The sequence below is a fragment of the Zingiber officinale genome, chromosome 11A (genome assembly GCF_018446385.1).
Source record: "Zingiber officinale cultivar Zhangliang chromosome 11A, Zo_v1.1, whole genome shotgun sequence".
Taxonomy (NCBI): Eukaryota; Viridiplantae; Streptophyta; class Magnoliopsida; order Zingiberales; family Zingiberaceae; genus Zingiber; species Zingiber officinale.
This window is the reverse complement of record NC_056006.1, coordinates 95,420,959-95,441,754: the sequence shown is the minus strand read 5'-3', so window position 1 is coordinate 95,441,754 and position 20,796 is coordinate 95,420,959.

Here is a 20,796-nt window from a genome sequence, read left to right as displayed (position 1 = left end):
ATTTAAAATGCGGAATTTTAAACTATCCTAGCATACATCATATGCATACACACACACCATAGTAAATAAAAGCAACAAATATGAAAATTATTTTCCAACTATTATGGCCTTTTTCTATTACTGTCCTCCATGTGCTCCAACCCAAGCTGCTGCCATCTTTAGCCACCGCCATCGGGTCGAGTCGTCGCATACATCTTGCTTCTTATTCCACTGCACCTCTGGTGCTCCAAAAGTACCACACCTCGCAAGAATCCGATCCACGACAAAAATAGAATTTTACATATATCAATCATATATTCCTCGAGGGAATGTACATGTAATCTAGATCAAAAATAAAATTCTAAAATCTTAGGGCTAATACAGCTCCTGCTGTATTAGTTACATACAATCATGCGCACACAAAATATTGCCCTTGACATGTCCAAGGGTCCAATCACACACAACATCTATAAGCAATAATAGTTGGAGCCTGCAACCACAAAGTTAGCATATCCTACTATTATACTGCCTAAACTATGTATAACATGTGCATAACCTAATTTGAAAACCAAACACACAGAGGCAAACCCTAGCTCTGATACCAATTGTTGGTTAGTCTTAAGAAAATCGTATCGGTTCCACTGTACAAAAATTTTTGTACAAGTGTCGAACATTTCCTTAAATAACCTAATGTGTTCTTTAGAAGTTAAATTAGGAATCACAGACGGAACTTAACATCATTGATTCCAAATTTAACTTATTTGTTCTTAATGGTTTAGATTTGAATTGCAAGCGGAACTTAACACTATTGATTCAAATCTACCTAAGTTATTAATTCCATAAATATTAATTTCCAAAATTGGTTTCCAGGACTGCATGGCGAGGCACATGGCCTTCTTGGATATAGGAGCAACCACCACCGCCTAGGCAAAGCCTTTTAAGGAAAGCTAATATTTATTTCCTTAAATTACTCTAGGTTAACCAAAAAGAACAATCGAATCACAAATTCGAAAAAGAAGAAAACACAAACTCGAAAAAACTATTTCGAAAACTCTAGAATCATATGCCTCTTGTGTTTGCTATTTTCATAAATAACTATACAAAGAAAACTAGTATGATGTGGAAAACAATTACTAGTTATACCTTTCTTTGTAAGCAAAATAACCTCTTGATCTTCTACCGTATTCCTCTTCTTATCTCGGACGTTGTGTGGGCAACGATCTTCCGAGACGAGAACCACCAAGCTCCTTCTTCTCCAAGCTAGATTCGGCCACCATTAATTCTCCATGAGAAGTAAAGGTCCGACCACCACCACCAAGCTCCAAGGGATGCTAGAAACGAAGCCTTCTTTCTCTCCTTCTTCTCCTAGCTAGAACCGACCACCATGGAAAGCTCTTGTGTTGATGCCGCCGGCCACAAAGGAGGAAGAGAAAAGAAAGAGAAGAGGAGACCCTAGGGCCGGCCACACCAAGGAGGAAAAGAGAGGAAGAAAAGAATAGAGTCCTTAGCCATGAAGGCACCTCTACCCTCTCTTTTATAATCCTTGGTCTTGGCAAATAAGGAAACTTAAATAAAAATTTCCTTAATTCCTTTACCACGAAAAAGAAAAATTATTTTAATTAAAACAATTTTCTTTTTTCAATTGCAATGGCCGGCCACCTCTTTCCCCAAAACAAGGAAAGTTTTAATTAAAACAAAAATTAAAACTTCCTAATTTATTTCTAGAAATTTATAAAAAATTTCTCCAATAATTTTTCCCTTCATGGTGGATTATAAAAAGGAAATTTTATAAATTAAAATCTTTCTTTTAAACATGTGGATAATTTCCAAAAATGAAAGTTATCTCTAAAAATTAAAATCTCTTTTCGATCTACAAATATGGAAAGATATCAAATCTTTTGTAGAAGCTAATAAAAGAGAATATTTAATTTTTAAAACTCTCTTTTAAATTATGATCATGGTTAAAAAGGAAAGTTTTCTCAAAATTAAAATCTCCTTTCAATCTACAAATAACGAAAGATTTCAAATCTTTTCTTAATCTTTTGTAGAAAGTTATAAAAGGAAAGATTTAAATTTTAAACTCTCTTTTAAAAACATGATATCCACATAAAAAATAATTTTAATAAAAATCTTTTTTAATATTCTAGTGGCCGATCACCTAAGCTTGGGACCCAAGCTTTGGCCAGCCACCAACTTGACTCATCCACTTGGTCTTGGCCGGCCCCATTAGGATGGGTAAGAAGGTGGGTATATGGTGGGTATAAATCTCTATATACAAGAGGCTACGATAGGGACCGAGAGGAGGAATTGGTTTTGGTCTCTCGATGAAATTAAGCTTCCCGTGTTCGCCCCGAACACACAACTTAATTTCATCAATAATAATTCAGACCACTAAAGAATTATTATTGAACTACCGCACCAATCCCAAACTACATTTTTGGGTTCCTTCTTATTATGAGTGTGTTAGTCTCCCTGTGTTTAAGATGTCGAATGCCCACTAATTTAGTGAGTTACTGACAACTCATTTAATTAATATCTTAGTCCAAGAGTAGTACCACTCAACCTTATCATCATGTCGGACTAAGTCCACCTGCAGGGTTTAACATGACAATCCTTATGAGCTCCTCTTGGGGACATTATCAACCTAGATTACTAGGACACAAATTCCTTCTATAATCAACAACACACACTATAAGTGATATCATTTCCCAACTTATCGGGCTTATTGATTTATCGAACTAAATCTCACCCATTGATAAATTAAAGAAATAAATATCAAATATATATGCTTGTTATTATATTAGGATTAAGAGCACACACTTCCATAATAACTAAGGTCTAGTTCTTTTATCAAGTCAGTATAAAAAGAACTTACCTAAAATGGTCCTACTCAATACACTTAGAGTGTACTAGTGTAATTTATTAGTCAAGATAAACTAATACCTAATTACACTACGACTATTCCAATGGTTTGTTCCTTTCCATCTTAGTCATGAGCAACTGTTTATAATTTATAAAGAACTGATAACATGATCTTCTGTGTGTGACACCACACACTATGTTATCTACAATATAAATTAATTGAACAACTACATTTATCATAAATGTAGATATTTGACCAATGTGATTCTTATTTCTAGATAAATATTTATACCAAAAGCTAGGCTTTTAGTATACACTCTTACAGACTCGGCATGAAGAAAACAGGAGCAATGCTGCTCGGGGCAATATCAATATAATTGCGGGCGGACCCACTGATGGGGATTCTAATAGAGCCAGAAAAGCACATGCCCGAAGACTGGAAACTCATGCCGTGGGATGTAGCATGGAACGAGCGGCCGGTCCTGAAATAAGTTTTGGGCTCAGAGATCTCGAGGGGGTAGAAATATCCCATGATGATGCCCTGATCATCAAAGCTGTGATAGCCAACTATGCCATTGCTCGTACCTTCATAGACACGGGCAGTTCTGTCAATATTATATTCAAGAAGGCTTTCGATCAACTGTAAATTGATCCGAGTGAATTTCAACAGATCGTTACTCCTCTATATGGATTCACAGGCAACGAAGTACAACCGTTAGGCCAAATAAAGTTGGTCATATCTTTGGGAGAAGAGCCTCTGATGAGAACAAGAAGATCTTATTTCATGGTAGTGGATGCTCCATCCTCTTATAACGTGATACTGGGTCGACCCGCCTTAAACGAGTTTAGGGCGGTCGTTTCTACTTTTTGTCAGAAGATTAAATTTCCTATGGATGACCAAGTCGGGGAGGTGCGAGGTGATCAGAAGACAGCCCGAAAATGTTATGTGGAAATAATTCGAACTGAAGCTAACACCGCCCGAAAAATTCAAAGAATGGAGGTTAATGCCATTCGGGAGAAGAAGCCCGTCCTGGTTTATGAAGAGAAGGAAGAAGTTCAGATCCAGGCCGGTCGGCCTGAAGCTACTACATATATTGCGGCTGATCTTGATCCTGCTCTGAAAGTCGAATTGGTGCAATCCCTGAAGAAGAATAATGATGTATTTGCCTGGATGCCCAAAGAAGTCTCGGGCGTTTCTCCTACAGTCATGGAGCATTCCTTGCATGTCTTCCCAGATGCCCGCCCGGTCATGCAAAGAAAAAGGAGTTTTAGCGCGGAACAAAACCAGATCATCAAAGAAGAAATAACTAAACTTATGGAAGCTGGTTACATCAGGGAAGTACAATTTCCAAGCTGGCTAGCTAATGTGGTGTTAGTCTCTAAGCCTGGAAACAAATGGCGAGTATGCATTGATTTCCGGGATCTCAACAGAGCTTGCCCAAAAGACTATTATCCATTACCCAGGATCGATCAATTGGTAGACTCCACTGCGGGATGCGAATACATCTCTATGCTAGACGCTTATCAGGGCTATCATCAGGTTCCCTTAGCTAAAGAAGATCAAGAAAAGGTCAGTTTTATAACATCTGAAGGTACTTATTATTATAATGTTATGCCTTTCGGACTAAAAAATACAGGAGCAACCTATCAAAGGCTTATGAATGAGGTCTTCCAGAAGCAGATTGGTAGAAATATGGAAGTATATGTTGATGACATCTTAATTAAGTATCTTCAAGCTGCTGATCTATGCAGGGACGTAGAAGAGACCTGTAAGACATTGAGGCAATATGGGCTCAAATTAAATCCGAGTAAATGTTTATTCGGCGCGAAAGGGGGGAAGTTCTTGGGATATATGGTGTCCGAAGGAGGGATAGAGGCCAACCCGAGCAAGGTCAAGGCGTTGCAGAACATGGAGCCACCGCGCAACATGAGAGAAGCTCAGAGACTGACAGGCCGAATTACAGCCTTGTCTAGATTCATTTCTAGGTCGGCCGATCGTAGCTTCCATTTCTTTAAAATACTTAGAAAGGCCAATAAATTTCAGTGGAATGAAGAATGTGATAAGGCTTTCCAAGAATTGAAAGATTATTTGTCTACTCTCCCTGTATTGGCTAAACCTATAATAGGAGAGACTCTTTGGGTATATTTGTCGGCTAATGAAAACGTTGTAGGCTCTGTATTAGTCAGACAAGAAGGAAAGGAACAACAACCTTTATACTTTTCTAGCCATTTACTAAAAGGAGCTGAGTGTAGATACACTATACTAGAAAAATTAGCTTATGCCCTGGTATTGACTGCTCGAAGGTTGCGCCCATATTTCTTAGCACATGAGATTATTGTATTAACCAACAGTACTCTTGGACGGGTGTTACTCAACCCAGAGGCATCAGGTCGGCTGATCAAATGGACAACTGAACTTGGGAAATATGACATTCAATATCAACCTCGCTCGGCCATCAAGGCACAAGCTCTAGCAGACTTCATCATAGAAGTTCAAGGCCCTGAGGAAGAAAATATTTGGAAAGTTTATGTAGATGGCTCTTCAACTAGACAAGGCAGCGGAATTGGTGTTCTTCTTATATCTCCAAGGGAAGACAGACTTCAACTCTCCATCAGATTGAATTACAGAGCTACCAACAATGAAGTAGAATATGAAGCCCTGATAGTAGGATTGCAGGCCGCTCGGCATATAGGGGTGGTTCGAGTCCTTATCTATTCTGATTCTCAGTTAGCAGCTCAACAACTATCAGGTAATTTTGAAATTAATAATGACAGGCTTAAGTTATATGCTGAAGCGTTTGATAAGTTGAAGTCCCAGTTTCAAGAAGTAAATATACAAAAAATTCCTCGATCTGAGAATCAAGTAGCAGATGAATTAGCTAAGCTGGCCTCTGCTATAGTACCGTGGAGCTTAGATCGGCCAGTAGAACAAACTCTGCTAGTATCTTGTATCGAAAGACAAGCTGACGTAGAAATTCAAGGTGACTGGAGAGCTCAAATTATATTGTATCTACAACAAGGTATTCTTCCAAGTGATACGGAACAAGCGAGGGTATTTAAGAAGAAAGCTGCCCAGTACACCATGGTAGGAGAACAGTTATATAGAAGAGCTTTTTCCAGACCTTTGCTCAAGTGTATTGGCACAGAAGATATACAGTTTATTTTACGAGAAGTCCATCAAGGTTCATATGGTAGTCATATAGGAGGGAGATCTTTGGCTCGCAAAATTCTGCTAGCAGGATATTTCTGGCCTACTCTACATGAAGATGTCAACAAGTTCGTAAGAACTTGTATTTCTTGTCAAAAACATCAAAATATCTTACATCATCCTACACAGTTATTGAGAACTTTTATAGTTTCATGTCCCTTTGATCAATGGGGCATGGACATAGTAGGTCCATTTCCTATGGCAGCTGCACAGAGAAGGTTTTTATTGGTAGCGGTGGATTATTTTTCTAAATGGGTGGAGGTAGAACCACTTGCTCGGATTACTGAAGATGCAGTTATTAAATTTTTATGGAAAAATATAATCTGCAGATTTGGCATTCCTCATAAATTAGTCTCTGATAATGGAAGGCAATTCCAAGGGGATAGGATCTTAGACTGGTGCAACAGTTACGGCATTACTCAAGCCTTCACTTCTGTAGCTTATCCGCAAAGTAATGGTCAAGCAAAAGTAACCAATAGGGAAATCATAAGAGGTTTAAAGACCAAACTGAATCATGTCGGAGGTAGCTGGGTAGATGAATTACCCAGCGTTCTTTGGGCATATCGTACTACGCCTCGAGAAGCTACAGGAATCACTCCCTTTCAATTAATTTACGGAGGAGAAGCAATAATTCCCATCGAGGTGGGAGTAGAATCTAACAGAAGACAATTATATGATGGGGACAATGAAGGTCGACGACTCATGGAGCTAGACTTGATAGAGGAGATTAGAGATAAAGCTGCTACTCGTCTGGCATCATATCGACAACGGATGAGACAAAACTATAACAAAAGAGTCATCCCCAAATTTTTCCAAGTAGGAGACTTGGTATGGAAGCGAATTAAACCTGTCGGAGATGTCAGTAAGTTGGCACCACAATGGGGAGGACCCTACAAAGTGGTAGAAAAACTCACATCAGGTTCATATTATCTCCAAGAAACTGAAGGGAGAATTCTAGAGCGTCCCTGGAGTGCAAATCACTTACAGCCTTATCGAACCTAACTACATCATACTACTCAAGAATGTGTCTGGAGAAACAAATCACAATTATTTGAAGTCCTCGGTGACTGAGGACAAGTATACCTACAGTTTATGTACTCTACTTCTTTTAATAAAAGCCAAGCAAGACAAATATCGCCATGGAAATAAGTATGGTTCATACAGATTGATAAATATCGAGAGGACTTTCATTATCTATTTCGAGCAATTTACAGGGGGGGAACCCTAAAGGCCTATTCAGCTCCCCTCAAGAACCTAGAAACTTTAAAAACTGCCACAAGGTTAGTACAAACATCATATTTTTACATAGAATGAAGTCGATCAGGAAATCCCATGAAGTAACTCGGACGGGTCTTCATGGGAGGAACCGAAGACTCTAAACCATCACAGAACATAAGTCGATCGGGAAATCTCATGAAGTAACTCGAACAGGTCTTCATGGGAGGAACCAGAGACTCTAAACTATCACAGAACATAAGTCGATCGAGAAATCCCATGAAGTAACTCGGACGGGTCTTCATGGGAGGAACCGGAGACTCTAAACCATCACAGAACATAAGTCGATCGGGAAATCCCATGAAGTAACTCGGACGGGTCTTCATGGGAGGAACCAGAGACTCTAAACCATCACAGAACATAAGTCGATCGGGAAATCCCATGAAGTAACTCGGACGGGTCTTCATGGAAGGAACCGGAGACTCTAAACCATCACAGAACATAAGTCGATCGGGAAATCCCATGATGCTGGAACAAGGAGATCTGTGTTGGTGCAACATCCCTCAGGTCAAGGTTGACCTAGGTGACCAAGCTTGAATCTTGGTTTGGGTTTCGATGTTTGACAATGCAAGGTTGATTGAAGAAGAGTCAAGTAGGTCAAGGATGACCGGATACTTGACTAGGAAGTCCTAACTGGGATGTTAGGCAGGAGGAAAATCCTGGTGAGTGAAGCCAGGTGAAAGACCTAGTGAGTGAAGCTAGGCAATTGGGAAGTCCTAGTGAGTGAAGCTAGGCAGGAGAAAAATCCTGGTGAGTGAAGCCAGGTGAAAGACCTAGTGAGTGAAGCTAGGCAATTGGGAAGTCCTAGTGAGTGAAGCTAGGCAGGAGAAAAATCCTGGTGAGTGAAGCCAGGTGAAAGACCTAGTGAGTGAAGCTAGGCAATTGGGAAAGTCCTGGTGAGTGAAGCCAGGCAAGAGAAATCCAGAAGGGTCAAGGTTGATCAGACATCTGGTGAGAGTCCAAGTAGGTCAAAGGGATTGACCGGATACTTGGCACGAGAAAGAAAAGTCCAAGTAGGTCAGAGGGACTGACCGGATACTTGACAAGAAGAGAAAAGTCCAAGTGGGTCAAAGGGATTGACCAAACACTTGGTGAGAGAGTCCTAGCCGGTCAAGGGTGACCGGATGCTAGGTCTTATGTACCAACAAGTCATGGTTGACTAGATGTTGGTTTAGGGGGCTTTGGACTTGGTTTTGGGCAAAAACCAAGGTTTGGATTGATCCGTGGATTGATCCAGCAGGTGTGGATTGATCCGTGGATTGATCCAGCAGGTTTGGATTGATCCGTGGATTGATCCGTGGATTGATCCATCAGGTTTGGATCGATCCGTGGATCGATCCAGCAGATCTGGATCGATCAGTGGATCGATCCAGAAGATTTGGATCGATCCGGTGAGTTCCCGCGAACAGAACCCTTCTGGATCGATCCGTGGATCGATCCAGAGGTCCCAATCGATCAGTGGATCGATTGGGACGCTGCTGCTTGGCGCGATAAGCGCTGGATCGATCCGTGGATCGATCCAGGCATGTTTCCAGAGCACAGAGGTGCTCTGGATCGATCCGTGGATCGATCCAAAGCCTCCCCGATCGATTGGGAGCAATCCAATCGATTGGGATTCGACCGTTGGCGTCGTTTATAGCTGTTGGCGTGCGATTCCTTCGGCAGAACTTCACTGTTTCATCTCAGATCTTCGCCAGCTCCTCCACAGCACTCTCAAAGCTCGTGATCGCCAGTTCTTGAAGGTTCTTGGAAGCTCTCCGAGTCAAGAGGCGGATCAAAGGCAAGAAGAGAAGCTAGGGTTAGGGTTTTCTGCATTCATTATAAGCTTTGTGCTTGTATTTTGTTTCCCTTTCCTTCTTCTTGTACCGAGAGTCTTGTAGGGCTTCTCCGCCCTCGGTAGTTACCGAAAAGGAGTGTTTCATAGTGGAGGGTGCGTGCGTGGTGTGGATCCTTGGATTAGTCACCCCCTTTGGAGGTGGATACCAAGTAAAATCCTAGTGTTAGCGTGGTTGTATTTGTTTCTGTATTTTCCGCTGCATATTCTTGAATAAACAAGCAACGCCAAGCAACGCCGAGCAACGCCAAGCACCGAGCGAACGCGACGAGCTATTCCCCCCCCCCCCCCCCCCTCTAGCTACTTTTGGTCCTAACAAGTGGTATCAGAGCAAGGCCGCTCTTCACCGGAATCATCACCGGAAGGGTCAAGCATATCAAGAAAAGCTAGAGGGTGAAGAAGTTGGAGCAAATTCTTCAAGTTCAAGACTCTATCAAGCTCAACTTCAAGATGCAATTCTAAGATGGGCTTGGATTTGACACAAGGGTGGCTCCACCATACACTTCTACGAGTTTCGATTCTTGGAAATCAAGAATCGAAAATTTTCTTATGATGGAGATAGAGCAATGGTTTGCTCTAATGGAAGGCTTCAAGGCTCCAAGAAATTCAAAGGGCAAAGTTCTAAAGAAAAGCAAATGGAGCCCGGAGCAAGTCCAAAGGTGTGAGGCCAATGACAAAGTGACCAAGCTTTTGGTCAATTTATTGCCAAGCACCATCCTTTGCAAAATTGGAGAGTTTGAAGATGCAAAGGAGCTATGGAGTAAATTAGCCAAGCTTCATGAAGAGATCCCCTCCACTGTACAAGATCATGAAGAATCCAGAGAGGGTGACTCTTTGGAGCAAGACCAAGAGGAGGACTCCGAGGTTGAGAGATGCTCAACCTCCGAAGAAGAGGAAATCCAAGAAGCTTCATCCTCAAGGGAATGCAACGAAGGGAACAAGGAGGGAGCATACTCCTTGTTTCATGTTCAAGATGATGAAGCCTCCACCTCTAGGATTGAGGGGGAGCAATCCTTGGTGACGCCGGATCAAGAAGAAGGAGAAGCTTCTACATCCGGGTCAAGTGAAGAAGAAGAAGATAGTGCCACCTCCGAAATTCAAGAAATAGCAAATGGAGGAGCAAGTGCCATCCCTACACAAGAAGGTATAAATGTTTCAATTAAAAATAAAAATCATATAATATGTTTTGAGTGTAGGGAAAGTGGGCACTACAAGAGCAAGTGTCCCAACTTGGCCAAGAAGAAGGGTCAAGTGACGCAAAAGGGCAAGGAGAAGCCCGAGGAGACCATTCCCGGAACAAAGAAGAGCAAGGAGCATATCATATGCTTCTCTTGCAATCAAAAGGGGCATTACCGGAGTCAATGCCTCAAGGGGAAGAAGATGGTCAAGGCTCAAGGAGGCATTAGTCAAGGGGGAGCCTCCAAGGTAAAGAAGAAGGTAACATTTATTGAGCCTAATCCTTTACATTATGGTAAAAAACATGATAGTTCTAATTTTTATCATTTTAATGCGATTTACCATAAGAATAGGAAGCATGAGGGCTTTAAGGAAAAGCATGTGGCCCTACATGCCAAAACTACTACACCTAAGGCTAGGAATGTAGGTAAAAGTCTAGGCAAGAACTCTAAGGATTGTAGCTACAAGCCTAGAAACAAAAATGCTCATGGACTTAATGGAAAACCAAAAACTAAGGACTTAGTGATGGAAAATCAAGTCTTGAGGTCAAGACTTGATAAAATGGAAAAGACCCTAAGAAGGATGGAAAATATTCTATTAGGCCAAAATGAGCATAGCCTAGGTCTAGGAGCACAAAGGTCATCCAATGGTCATAGAGGTTTGGGATACAAAACCAAAGCTAAAAAGGATGTGCCTAGTTATCATAGGGTTCCATATAGCTATGGAACAAACCCTAAGTCTAGAGGTCAAGTCCAAGATACAAGGGAAGATATCCCTAGAAGTATCTTTGCAACCAAAGTGACTAAGACTTCTAAGAAGTCTAAGAAAGTCACTAACAAGGTCACAAGAGAGGCTATCCCTAGAGTTGACCTAGAAAGTGTGACCAAGGCTTCCAAGAAGCCAAACAAGGTCACTAGGAAGGTATCTAGGGAAGTTATCCCTAGTGAATACCTAGAGCATCCAAGGAGCACCAATAGGTGTTGGGTTCCTAGGAGCATCTTCTCTACCCCATAGATGGGTTAGAGAGTGTCAACTCCGATTAGAAGGGTAGTTAACCCAACTTTGAGGAAATTGACACTCAAGGAGCATTTTCAAGGTTTTTGTTAACCTTTGAAAATGAAATGGAACTATTATTTACTCCTTGAAAGAGTAACATGTGTCTATTGGTGGAAAAATTGATTTTATCTTAAAATGGCACAAATTAGAAAAATATAAGAAATACCAAGTTGGGACTTTGGTATTTTCTTAGTGCTACTCTTGTGGAAAAATGAAATATGCCAACATTTGAGGATATGCTTAATTTTTAAGTGACATAAACAAATCAAGAGAAATAAGAAATGTCAATTTAGGTTTTGACATTTCTTTGAAGCATTTAGGGCAATCTAGGTTTAATGTTTTAAATTAAAACAAGTGGTATCGTTTTAAGTTAAAACAAGTGGTATATTTTGAGTTTAGCTAAGTGATTAAGGATATTTAGATAGGTAATCTAGGTATATTTTATTTATGCTAAACCTTGCCATGATTATTTGCCCATCATATGTCATGACATCATGTCTATTTTTGAATTCATTGTTTTATTATGAAAAATCCAAAAATACCATGTCATGACATTCATACATCATGTAGTAAATAGGATATTTTCTTTTGAAAATTATTTTCTTTTGATGTATGCCATAACATAATCATGCATTAAGTTTAATTCCTTGTAATTAAGGACGAATGGCATTTAACAACAATTATTGACAAGTGACATCCTAGGTGGATGTCTAATATCTCTAGAATGCCTAGATAGATATGCATGATCCCTAGATTAGGGCAAAACCAAAATCTCACATCTCACAAGGACTATAAGGTGACTTGTACGTGTTTTAGTGTACATTAGATACAAGTGAGATGTAAGGAAGATGAACAAAACTCAAGATGTTGATTTAGTACATTCTTTTGAGTTTTAGGTTCATCAAAACACATAGTTATGTGTTTTCCCATCATTGGGAAAGCTAATGTACAAGTCATGTGTATTAAGCCCAAGGAATGTGATGGGATATTGGTTTTGAAAATTGTTTTAAAAGACTTTTGGAAAACCTTGGTGAAGGCTATCTTTTGATAGTAATCACCATTGAATAGTTAGACACAAACATGAAGAAAACGCTAAAGTTTTAGCAAGTTTTCAAGCTTGTGTCAATCTTTGAAGATATGATATATTTTCTTAGAAAACTATTTTTCCATGATAAAGTATGCCCTAAATAATGTCTACACGAAATTTCATGATTTTTGGATTTTTGTAGAATTTTCTAGGGGTTTCTGAAGTTGGCTGAATTTGAAATTCAGCAACTATCAGAGCTCCGATCGATCCATGGATCGATTGGAGTGTCTGAATCGATCAGTGGATCGATTCAGAAGGCAATTCTAGCGAGCAGAAGCTCGCTGGATCGATTAGCCGATCGATCCAAGAAGACTAAATCGATCGGTGGATCGATTCAGCAGGGTTCAATCGATTGGAACCCAACTCCAATCGATCGAAGATGCTGATTTTGGCTGGGAAAGCTTATTTTCAGCATTTTGAACCTATTTTAGTCTAGGTAACCATTCCAAACCCCTGAAAATACATTTGTATACATAAAAAGGGTGTTTTCGTGTGGAAAACAAGGATGGATTGGTTAAGGAAGGCTAAGTTGAAGTTTAGGTTGAGGTTTGTTTCAAATTTTGAATATTTGAACCTCAAAACTTCTAAATTTGGGTTTCCTAAAGTTTTGGGGATTCCAAGTCATTGTTGGTGCAATGACAGAAGTTACCACCATGTCTTTAAGGGGAGGAACTCTTTAAAGACATGAAAATTATTTTTCATGAACCTTGGAAGGTGGTCAACCTTCCGTTAAGAACATGCTCAAGGTTGAGCGTTTGAACTTTAATGGGGAGTGGATATCCTCATTGTTCAAGTGGCTTCAAGTGGATAATGCTCAAGGATGGGCATTTGCCTACATTGGGGGAGAGTGTAGGGTTAAGGTTAATGAAGGGTATGGGACCTTCATTATCGTGTTGGTCACAACGAGTGAAGTTGTGAACAACGATGAGCAACTCTTCAGGGGGAGAGTTTTCAACAATGGGGCATTTGTTGAAGAGTGCCCAAAATTGAGGCATGGGTTGATGTGTGCTCAAAGATGGTTTGATGTGTGCCAATAGGGGGAGAATGAAAGGGAGTAAGTTAGGCTTTCATTACCTAGAGGGAGTTTGCCTTCTTAGGGGGAGAATGAAGGGCTTAACTTATGTATTCATTACCTAGTGGCATGAAGAAGGTTTAGGCTATGGGATTAGCCTAACTTACATGTGGTATTGTAAGTGATAGTGTTGGTATTGTCAAACATCAAAAAGGGGGAGATTGTTGGTGCAACATCCCTCAGGTCAAGGTTGACCTAGGTGACCAAGCTTGAGTCTTGGTTTGGGTTTCGATGTTTGACAATGCAAGGTTGATTGAAGAAGAGTCAAGTAGGTAAAGGATGACCGGATACTTGACTGGGAAGTCCTAACTGGGATGTTAGGCAGGAGGAAAATCCTGGTGAGTGAAGCCAGGTGAAAGACCTAGTGAGTGAAGCTAGGCAATTGGGAAGTCCTAGTGAGTGAAGCTAGGCAGGAGAAAAATCCTGGTGAGTGAAGCCAGGTGAAAGACCTAGTGAGTGAAGCTAGGCAATTGGAAAGTCCTAGTGAGTGAAGCTAGGCAGGAGAAAAATCCTAGTGAGTGAAGCCAGGTGAAAGACCTAGTGAGTGAAGCTAGGCAATTGGGAAAGTCCTGGTGAGTGAAGCCAGGCAAGAGAAATCCAGAAGGGTCAAGGTTGATCAGACATCTGGTGAGAGTCCAAGTAGGTCAAAGGGATTGACCGGATACTTGGCACGAGAAAGAAAAGTCCAAATAGGTCAGAGGGACTGACCGGATACTTGGCAAGAAGAGAAAAGTCCAAGTGGGTCAAAGGGATTGACCAAACACTTGGTGAGAGAGTCCTAGCCGGTCAAGGGTGACCGGATGCTAGGTCTTATGTACCAACAAGTCATGGTTGACTAGATGTTGGTTTAGGGGGCTTTGGACTTGGTTTTGGGCAAAAACCAAGGTTTGGATTGATCCGTGGATTGATCCAGCAGGTGTGGATTGATCCGTGGATTGATCCAGCAGGTTTGGATCGATCCGTGGATCGATCCAGCAGATCTGGATCGATCAGTGGATCGATCCAGAAGATTTGGATCGATCCGCCGATCGATCCGGTGAGTCCCCGCGAACAGAACCCCTCTGGATCGATCCGTGGATCGATCCAGAGGTCCCAATCGATCAGTGGATCGATTGGGACGCTGCTGCTTCGCGCAATAAGCGTTGGATCGATCCGTGGATCGATCCAGGCATGTTTCCAGAGCACAGAGGCGCTCTGGATCGATCCGTGGATCGATCCAAAGCCTCCCCGATCGATTGGGAGCAATCCAATCGATTGGGATTCGACCGTTGGCGTCGTTTATAGCTGTTGGCGTGCGATTCCTTCAGTAATACTTTCACCGTTTCATCTCAGATCTTCGCCAGCTCCTCCACAGCACTCTCAAAGCTCGTGATCGCCAGTTCTTGAAGGTTCTTGGAAGCTCTCCGAGTCAAGAGGCGGATCAAAGGCAAGAAGAGAAGCTAGGGTTAGGGTTTTCTGCATTCATTGTAAGCTTTGTGCTTGTATTTTGTTTCCCTTTCCTTCTTCTTGTACCGAGAGTCTTGTAGGGCTTCTCCGCCCTCGGTAGTTACCGAAAAGGAGTGTTTCATAGTGGAGGGTGCATGCGTGGTGTGGATCCTTGGATTAGTCACCCCCTTTGGAGGTGGATACCAAGTAAAATCCTAGTGTTAGCGTGGTTGTATTTGTTTCTGTATTTTCCGCTGCATATTCTTGAAGAAACAAGCAACGCCGAGCAACGCCAAGCACCGAGCGAACGCGACGAGCTATTCACCCCCCCCCCCCCTCTAGCTACTTTTGGTCCTAACAATCTGAACCAAGAACACCCACATTACACAATTCTAAATCCACAGAAACAACACTTGCTGGAAAATCCACTCCTTTGTTCAGATCAAATATAAAGGAGATCACGGATTCAACCAAGCATTCCAACAAGAACCTAATTCAAGAAAATAATCTACTCGTCTTACCTCAACCTGGATAGTTGCTGCCGGAACCTAGAAAGCCACCCAACAACACCCCTCTATCGGATTCCACCATACTTGTCTCTGCCGAGAGCTACAATTGATCCCATCATCTTCAACCTAAACCTAATCAACCACAAGAAGATGAGGATCAAGAATAGAGTATCAGTGAACAGAGAAGAGGATTGAGGAATCGTAGAAAATGCTAGGGCACATATTGGAGAAACTCTAGAGAAGAGGAGAAATCGAAGCTAGCTTACCCTTGGAGCCCTAATTACCTCTTCACGTCGGCGATCGGATGGCAAAGGCTCGACCCACTGGCGTCGGATCGGAGAAGAAAGGATCGACAAATCCGGAAAGAAAAGCTCGGGGAAGACTTGAGAAGAGATCAGGATGATCCGGCCTCCTTGTTCGATCTCTGGCAAGCTCCGACAATGAGCTCCTCCGGCGATGTCAACGATCACCACAGATCCGTCCGCGAGAGAGAGACAGCGAGAGCAGAGGAAATCGAGGAGGAAGAGGGGAAGGGGAAGACTCGGGCGATCGGCGTCGGGTTTGGGGGAAACGGTGATTTGGGAAGGGAATAAAAAGAAAAGGGAAAAAGGATTTATATAAATAAACATTTCCTCACTTAAACGGGTATCCCAAACAGGCTTTATCCGAACCCGAAATTGATCCCCTCAAAACTCATCTTACGAGCTCCGAAAAATTTCCAAAAAATTTCTAAAAATTTCAGAAAAATTTTATAAGGCTATTTCTCAAATAACCCTATTATTTAAATTTTTCGATATCTTACAAACTCAATACTTGAACTTCTACACTTAGACCTGTTTGATATGGGGCTAAGTCACTAAGCAAAAACCAATATTGCTTAGTAATAATTGATGATTACTTAAGGTTTACTTGGGTAAAATTTCTAAAATCTAAAGATGAAACCTATGAAATCTTTAAAATTTTTGTAACTTAATAGAAAATGAAAAAGATACTAAAATTAAAAGAATTAGAAGTGACCATGGGGGGATTTGAAAACCTAAAATTTATTAAATTTTATGAGATTAATGGATATAAACATAAATATTCATGCCCTACAACTCCCCAACAAAATGGTCCAGTAGAAAGAAAAAATAGAACCCTACAAGAAGCCGCTAAAACCATGTTAAATGAATACAATTTAAATAATCAATTCTGGGCTATATAGCCTATTATATTCAAAATAGAATTCTAATTAATAAAATACAAAATAAAACTTCATATGAATTGTATTACAACAAGATTCCTAACTTAAATTATTTAAAAGTTTTTGGGTGTAAAGTTCATATATTAAACACTAAGGACTACTTAGAAAAATTCACATCTAAGTCAATCCCAAGAATACTTTTAGGGTATTCCACAACCAGTAGGGCCTATAAAGTTTATAACAAAAATACCTTAAAAGTTGAAGAAATAATTAATATAATTTTTTATGAAGAAAATAACTTACCTAACGTAATAAATGAAAATATTAATCAAAACACAGAAAATATTAATTCAAGAAGTTTAGAAGATGATGAAGATATTCAAATAAAATCTAATCAATCACAAAAACCAATTATTGACTCTAACATAAGATAATCAAGAACAAGTACTAATCACCCACCTGATCAAATTTTGGGTGATCCAACCATAGGAGTTAGAACTAGATCATCTTATAGGAACCTAAGTCAGATAGCTCTCATTTCCAAAATTGAATCCAAAATTATAGAAGAAGTCCTACCTAACCCAAACTGGATACTAGCAATGCAAGAGGAGTTAGCCCAATTTGAAAGAAACCAGGTCTGGGAACTAGTACCCAAACCCAATAACAAAACCATAGTTGACACCAAATGGGTATTTAGAAATAAATTGGATGATAAGGGTGAAATTGTAAGAAATAAAGATAGGTTAGAAACTAAAGGGTTCAGTCAAGTAGAAGGGTTAGACTATGATAAGACCTATGCCCCCGTAGCAAGACTTGAATCCATTAGGATGATGTTGGCCTATGCAGCACACAAAGGATTCAAGTTATTCCAAATGGATGTAAATCCGCCTTTTTAAACGGATTTATCAAAGAAGAGGTATATGTAAGTCAACCCCTAGGATTTGAGGACTTGGACCACCCGAACTATATTTTTAGGCTAAAAAATGCCCTATATAGACTAAAGCAAGCACCTAGGGCTTGGTATGAACGACTATCAAATTATCTAATATCTAAAGGTTTTAAGCAAGGTCAAATAGATCAAACCTTATTTGTAAAAACATTAGAAAAAGATATTTTTATAGCCCAAATCTACGTAGATGATATCATTTTTGGTTTAACCAACACTAAATTTCTAAAAGAATTTACCAAATTAATGGAGAGTGAATTTGAAATGAGCCTAGTAGGAGAACTCAACTTTTGCTTAGGCTTACAAATCAAGCAAACCAAAGATGGAATTTACATCTTTTAAACAAAATATGCCAAGGAGTTAATTAGAAAATTTGGAATGGAAAATTCAAAAATTATAAGTACTCCAATGACTACAAATGTTAAAATTGACTCTGATTTAGAAGGAAAATCAGTAGACTTAAAATACTATCGAAGTGTGATAGGAAGTCTACTCTACCTAACTGCAAGTCGACCAGACATCCTATTTGCAGTAGGTATGTGTGCAAGATACCAATCTTGTGCAAAAGAGTCACATCTAACAAATGTTAAAAGAATACTTAGGTATATTAAGGAAACCCTAAATGTAGGGCTTTGGTACCTTAGGACTTGCACCTTTGACCTAATCGACTACTCTAACTCGGACTATGCTGGGTGCAAATTAGATAGAAAAAGCACAAGTGGTGGCTGCCAGTTCTTAGGTCAGTGCCTAGTAAGTTGGTCAAGTAGAAAGCAATATTGTGTTGCTTTCTCCACTACTGAGGCTAAGTACATAGCCTTAGGGGAATGTGCATCTCAACTATTATAGATGATGCATACATTAAAGGACTATCAACTAGAATATAAAAATACAAAAATTTCCATTGATAATATAAGTTCAATTAACTTAACTAAGAATCCAATTCACCACTCAAGGAATAAGCACATAGAAGTTAAACATCACTTTGTAAGGGAACATGTAGCTAAGGGTAACATTGTGCTTAACTACGTTGAGTCCAAGTCAAACCTGGCGGACATTTTCACCAAATCCTTACCTGAACTTGAGTTCAGTGCACTTAGAAGACAAATAGGGATATGCTTAGTAGAATAGGGGTTGTGTTTATTCTTCATTTGCAATTTCAAAATACTTTTAATTCAAATTCTAGGAAAAATAATTTTTAAAATTCCAATTTTTATTAGTTTTTCAAATTTTGGACTTAGCTTAGGAATTTACCCCCTAGAAAGCATATACCCCTAGTTTTCAGCCAGAGCATCTCACAAGCATACTAGGATTACCTTGCTTGTGTATGAAAACACTTATAATGGTGTGAGATGCATAGGGTACTACCTAAACTTCAGAATGCTTATATCTGTACATCACAGTAAGTCTGGGCAATAAATACCATATTTACATTAATCAAGTCAAGTTATCATGTCTTAATCAAATCTAACTAATCACTCACTTAACTTGACTAACCAAGTGAAAGTTATTACCTTTTAGGTAAACAGCTAGTAGCTAATGGTTAGACATTTAGCTAAGGAAATTAGGTATTTAGTTTAAATTTTTAATTACTCATGCTTGGACTTTAGGACTTTGTAAAAGAAAACTAAGTTTTTTTTACAAAATTGTCTTACTATTTTTGGTTCTAAGTGAAAGTAGATTTAGCTAAAGTTATACAAATTGATACTATTTAAGTTAAGTACTTTTCAAATTTTAACTAAGTAAAAGTGTTTCTTTTTTAAAAAAAAAATATTCTTAAAGTTTTATCAAATATTTTTTAACTCAAATTTAGCTAAGTTACTTTTCAAAATCAATAAACTTTCCCTTAGCTAAATTGCTTTCCAAACTTAGTTTTTGAGCAAAACATTTTTTTAAAGAAAAGATTTTTTTAAAGCTAAGTACTAATTTTTTTTTATCTATTCACTTACTTAGCTAAAAATTCTCACAAGAAAATTTGTTCTAAAAACTAAGTGTTTATCAAAATATTTTAAGTATTTATTCAACCTCCTATTAAACTAAGTCAGTTAGTTTTAGCTAAAGTTTCTTTTCTCATATTTTAAAAGCTAAGTTCTTATAAGCTAAACTTTTATCACCCTTAAAACTTAGTCTTTATCAATTTGTTGATAAATCAAATTTTTTCTTTCTCCTTCCCTCACAAAGTATTTTTGATATATGGCAAAGGGGGAGAGTATAAGAAAATTCAAATCTAAAAGTCAAGTATAAAGAAAATTCTAAAAAGGGGAGTTGTTATTAAAGGGGAGCTTTTAACTTAAATTTATGCTCGCTTTCAATTCATTTATGCTTGCACTTTTATTCAGTTATGCTTGCATTGTTCTTAAATTATTTTTAGCATTACTCTTTATGTCTTTTTACTTAACTTTGAATTTTTGTTGTCATAATCAAAAAGGAGGAGATTGTTAGTGCGGGAAGCATCCGACGATCGAACCTAAGTTTTGATAATGTCAAAGGATTCAAAGTTAAGGTTATTTGTGATCTAATGTGGTTGAATGAGTTTACAAGAAAAGTCCTAAGGTATCTTAGGCAAAAGTCCTAGCTGCGGTTAGGCAGGCAGAAAATCCGAGGGGGTGGTAATCCTAGGTCCTAGGGGGTGGTAACCCTAGGTGGAAAGTCTTGGCGGGTCGAGAGCTTCGAGCAAAATCCTAGGGGGAGGTAACCCTAGGTTGAAAAGTCCTAGTGTCGCGAACCAGGTGGAAGTCTGGATGGGTCGTGGAGCGGACATCCAGCAGAAAGTCCTGGAGCCTCGGACGTTGAGCAAAAGTCCAGTCGATCTGGAAGACCGATCTAGCAACAGGTATACTCTCCTGAGTGGAGTAGGTGAGGACGCATTCTCCGCTGAGGGAACAATAGGCATCGGTTCGACCTAAGGTTTTCGGTCGGAAATCTGAAGTCAGAACCAGAAAGTCCGGTGACTCAGATATTCGTATTTATGGTATTATTATGTGCTAACTTTGTGTTGCAAGGTATGCTTAGTATTTTGGGACTAACATATCTTGCAGGGATAAAATAGCATGATTTACCTCGGATGAATAGTACCCGAGGCGCCCTCCATGGAGCTTAAAGGTGTCTCGGGTGCAAGAGTTGGGGAGTGCACGCAGTAGAGTTGGAGGTGCCCTCATGGAGTGCTGAGGCACCTCGGACGGTCTTG